The sequence below is a fragment of the Ornithodoros turicata genome, chromosome 5 (genome assembly GCF_037126465.1).
Source record: "Ornithodoros turicata isolate Travis chromosome 5, ASM3712646v1, whole genome shotgun sequence".
Classification (NCBI taxonomy): Eukaryota; Metazoa; Arthropoda; class Arachnida; order Ixodida; family Argasidae; genus Ornithodoros; species Ornithodoros turicata.
The window spans coordinates 19,075,686-19,080,759 of record NC_088205.1 but is presented as its reverse complement, the minus strand read 5'-3'; the positions used below and the strand labels follow the sequence as shown (position 1 = coordinate 19,080,759).

Here is a 5,074-nt window from a genome sequence, read left to right as displayed (position 1 = left end):
CCGACTTCACAGGGAACTGTGCCGACATTTGTCTTCAATCGTATGAGAAAAATCCAGGGAAAACACCCAGACAGCCCAGCCGGCAGCCGGGTTCGAACCCGAGTCACCTCCCTCTAGAGAGGGTAAGTGGCACCGGGCAAACGGGGCTATCAATCAACAATATTCGTACAATGGCTTACAAATAAGTCATTTTTTCTTGACATATTCGTGATAATTACACGCAATAACCCACGTGTCACTTGAGACATTCAGCCCCGAATCAAGTGGAACAGTACCGGGACCACCCCGATTTTCCTGGTCGGGCCAGATTAAAACCAGACCAGGCCTGCTTCATCCTGGATTTTCACGAGGGATAAGATTGGGTTGAAAGGAGTAGAAGGGCGCTGACTAGCTGTTGGCTAGCTGTGAGAAATTTGTATGTGTTTGTGTTTCCTCCCGGTCTCGGGTACCGTCCTTCTCGCAGTCATAAGATTAGGCTTTGACACCGCTTGTAGTTTTCCAACATAATACACGCACTCTGGAGGCTTCTCTTTATTGTGCTCTACTTTCTACTGCAGTGGTTGGAGTTGGACACCAAGAACAAAGGAAAGGCGTAGTTCGCAGGAAACAGAGTGAAACAGAATGACAAGAATCTGGCACGCCGACCCTCCCGTGTGAGGAGTGTAACTTTCAACTGGTTTGGGTGGGTGAATGCAAACTTTTCATTTCGTCTCCAAATTTATTTGAAAATAAAACAACTGGCAAATAATCGGTGCAAACATCGAGGCAGATATCACAGTAAATTGAAGCGATATGTTCTACGACTGAATGAGACAAAATGCGGACATCCCTCGAAAACAGGTACCGGACCAAGACTTCCGTTCTGTTTGCTACGGCACCAGCAACAGGAATCTTCCCACGCAGTGCACAGAGTTCACTTCATGTTGAAAGAAGACCACAGCGTTGACGGTCGTTGCGTGGACAGGTGTCACCGAAGACTACTGTTTGGGCTCCAGCTTTGCCATCTTCCATAGCACAGGCAGCGTAACGGCCACTAGCAGAACGCTGGTTAAACCTAACGCTACTAGAATGAGATAACGCATTGCTGGCGCGTTTTTCCTTGCAAACCCCTGCGCAGATTCCATGACGCCGAACAGGACGATGATATCTTCTTCTTCTTCTTGAAAGACCCTGGCCGCGATACTACTTCTTTTTCTTCCTCATAGATACTGGCGGTGATCCACTAAGGAAGATTGGTCAGAGCCATTATTATACATGGGAGGTACCCGGGTTCGAATGCCGGCTGTGATGACTGAGGTTTTTCCTGGACTTTCCTCAGACACTGTCAGATATATGTCGGCACAGGTACCTTAGAAGTCGGCCCAGGACGCACATTGCCCCCAGGGCGTCAGTCGTGACGTTGCCCACCTCTGTGAGGCTGACAACGGCGAGTCCTTTCACCAGCACCACTGGGTTATCGGGAACACAAATGAGACTTCAGAAGGAAGAGACGTCGGCAAAGCAAAAGAACTGATCAAATACACAATACACGATGCACAAAGGAAGATTGACGATTTCTTCCTAAAAATAAATAAATAAAAATGAAGTGGAGCAAAGCTCATTAGTATTTGGCTGCGTAACACAATGAGTTAATGGCGAGAACTCAGGACTCTATAGACCTTATGCGAAATTCAGAGACATCTGCCGCGCACCGCCATCAACAGGAGGCCGTCCGCCATGCTCAAGGGTTCTTTGATGGCGCGTAGGTAAGCGCGGGCTATTCAGTCAAAGTTTTGGCTATTTTGCTGGTCTGTGAATTTATTCAGGCCAATTTTGTTGATTTGCGTGGCGATGCCGTCATACTCTGTTGTTCCACGTTGCACTCAGAGTGGAAATATTGGAGAGGACAGAAGCAAGGTGAGCGAAAACTGTTTCGTACTCTACTGACTTAACATGCGTGAGAAATGTCAGCAATTTCAGATGGCTGGGGAGGGTTCATCGAGTGAGGAAAGTAAGAGTGAGGATATCGACACCAGAGTAAAGTAGCACCAGTACCTAAACTGACAAGCACTGCACAAGACAAATTGCCCGTTCAAGTGCCTTCCCGCCAATGCGTACACTCTTAATTTTTTTACACCCTTTAGGGTGTAATAAGGGTGTAATCCCAAAGTGCGATAACTCACTCGCTTTAGGGTGTAATATCACACCCTTTTCCACCGGCTACAACCTCAAAAAAGGGTGTAATTTGCTACTTCAAAAACACCCTTTAGGGAGTAATCCAAAAGTGCTATAACTCACTCCCTTTAGGGTGTAATTTAACACCCCTGGTAATATTACACCCTTCAAAAGGGTGTTGTTTATCTGTCAAGTAATACATGTGCTACTTGAGAGATAGATGCTATAGTTCTCACAAATGCCAGCAGCCAGAAACTGTGAATCTATCCACATGTACGCAGTCCAATAAATGAGGAGTTGAATTACTCATACATAATTCAGGGGAGTGCCTCTCTGCTAATTACTCAGGACACAAGAAATTTCCACGAGCACCAAATGCACAGCCACTGCAGCATTTGGGAAATGCACCTGAAAAGAAAAGTCCAGACGTAGGTTAAGTATACTGGTTCTTTATTTCATAGTGCTTGAGGTCCAATTGCTACCGCAGTTACAATCCTTTGTATTTCTAATGAGGCCAAACCAGACAAACACCACATATCAATACTGGAACCGTAATTACCACCGAAGCTATATATGGCATGAAACTCTTGCTTGCCAGGATACAAAGCACCTGCTTTGTGCATTGCATAACAAAGCTCGGTCTCCCTTTGTTCTGGGGTCTTAAAAGAAACATTCAACAAGAATGATGTAAAGTCCTGCTGGGCAACACTGCTTTAAAACTCCTGACGCCAGTATAGCAAAGTGTGCTAAAGCTTAAGGTGCCCTCAAGGAGCAGCGAAAGAGCGAGCAAGGAGCAGCGGCTTTTTCGCTTCACTGGTTTTCTTGAATGCTCTAAAAAAAAGTCATATTGAGCTGGACATGTACTGCTGGCGACATACTGTCTGTCATTTGGGTTTCATGGTTTCGCTGCATTCTGCGGCACGCTGCAGGTAGTGAGTAATAAACAGGCACAGCAGATTTTTCCCGACCTGCCTGCTGCTTACTACTTGCAACGACTCTTCACAGAGGCTGCAGAATGCTGTGAAAGCCCGAAACTCCAACTTCAGACAAGTACGTCTCGAATAGGTACAATGTACATTCTAAACCCATTGACGGATAGGTGCCGCCTGATCAACTGGCACATTTCTCAAAAAGTGCACCAGATGACTTCAAGAGGAAGCCTGCGAAAGCTGTACGTGCCCTGTACCCCCTGAAACAACTGGTACGACATCGCTGCTGACGCCAGGAGCCACAGTGTACCGACGTAATGAAGGAATACTTGTACCAACTAATACGCGAGACACATTATGCCTCTCGAGTTCTCTAAAGAAAATGATCTCCAGGCTTCGCAAAAAAAGAAAAAGAAAAAAGAAGAAGAAGAAAATAGGGGAAAAAATGCACCAAGGACATTGAACTTGAAACACCAAATTTTATTGGCGTGCACATACCTTTAAATTTCATCCAGTACATCATCGTTGGCCGAATGGAAAGCATACACGGTTTACTAATCCCAACACACACATATGGAGCACACGTTGCATGGACACAACCCCTCCGATGCACCAGGCTGGCACTGCAAAGCTCAACCAAGACCATCCTTAGTGACGAACACGACAGTTCCTCAAACGAAATGGCCGACGAATAATTGTCCGAGCATGTGGCACCAGACCCCTCTTCGATGTGAGAAGCAGTTGCAGTTTTGCACGCATATGCGTGACCGTTGAGACAGGACACTACCTGTAAAGAAACCGAAGTGAACATCACGCTGGTATTGTTCAAACGTTAATGTTAGAATATTACAGCTTTTTGTAACTCACGTCCTTGCAGTCGATACAGTCCCACGTTCACCTATAACGAAAGAATACAATTAGCCTCGCTTGTAATATAAATCGTCGCTTCACCGATGTAGCCGATCCACTCCTGCCGCCATTTGCAATGTGTCCATCGTCTGCAACAGAACGATTGTTAAACACAAGTAAAACGCAGGCGTCGTACGTTGCATCACAGCCAGGTTGACTTACCTTAAGCAAACATTAAACTTGTAATTAAAAAGCAAGGTTGTCGTCCTTTCAAAGGCGAGGTTGCAGCGCACATAACAGGCACGAACACAGCGACGAATGCACTGCGGTAGAATACGCGGTGCCACGTCACTCCTCACGGGCGGAGCGCGGAACAACGTAGTACGCTCCAGCGAAGGCACACATATTCAGCCGGCACACGGATTATTCGACAAGCACACGAATATACGGCTCAGGAGGCACACATATTATTCAGCGGGGCACACATATTTGGCGATAGGGATCGTTGAGCTTGCTATTTGATAGCTGTTACGGCTCCCAGACAACACGAAACTTTGTAGGGACATCCCAAACAGGTCCCAACATCCGCAGTCCCACAGGCGATGTATTTAGTACATTGGTAGGATGTGCGTTTGAAACGCAGCATTTGAAATCCGCGAAATCGCCCTGTGGATGTCAAATTGGGACGTTCGGCGATGAGCAGTGCGGAAAGCGGCGGGAAGGAGGCCGCTCGGGCGTCCATTGTGATGCGACTCTGCTACGGAACTGTCGTTAGCAATGGCAAGCAAAAGTAGTAAGTATATTTCAAGTTTCCGCACTCTTGAACTGCATTGTTATGTGACCACTATTGCGGGTGCAGACCCATCATGACCACGTCAGGCAGATGCAGCTGAAACACAAAGCGCGTCTCCCAGTTGCTTTACTCTTTGCAGACGAGGTGACATGTTCGGATTATTTGTGGGCTGCATCACTATGAAGAAATGTAGACAAACATTTCACCGTCACTTACGGAAAGCGGTGCAAGGAAACTTATCAGCAATTAATGTGCCCTTTGCTGCTTTTATACTTCCTCCAAAACGTGCCCTTCGAAGATATGAAATGCGTTCTGTGTCCGTTGAGAACACGGCTGTGCCAGCTAACAT

General features: G+C 46.6%; 1 long non-coding RNA gene across 2 annotated transcripts; it reads right to left on the bottom strand.

Moving 5' to 3' along the window:
- Nucleotides 1-2,373: 2,373 nt before the first annotated feature.
- LOC135395355 (uncharacterized) lies at nucleotides 2,374-4,454 on the bottom strand. 2 transcript variants are annotated; one of them, XR_010423035.1, is made up of 4 exons: nucleotides 4,155-4,454; nucleotides 3,951-4,081; nucleotides 3,582-3,870; nucleotides 2,374-2,562 (listed from the first exon to the last, which is right to left on the bottom strand). It is a non-coding gene; the product is annotated as an uncharacterized LOC135395355 (long non-coding RNA). The 2 variants fall into 2 exon arrangements; XR_010423034.1 differs by lacking the exon at nucleotides 2,374-2,562 and having other exon boundaries at nucleotides 3,401-3,870.
- Between the last annotated feature and the right edge of the window lie 620 nt (nucleotides 4,455-5,074).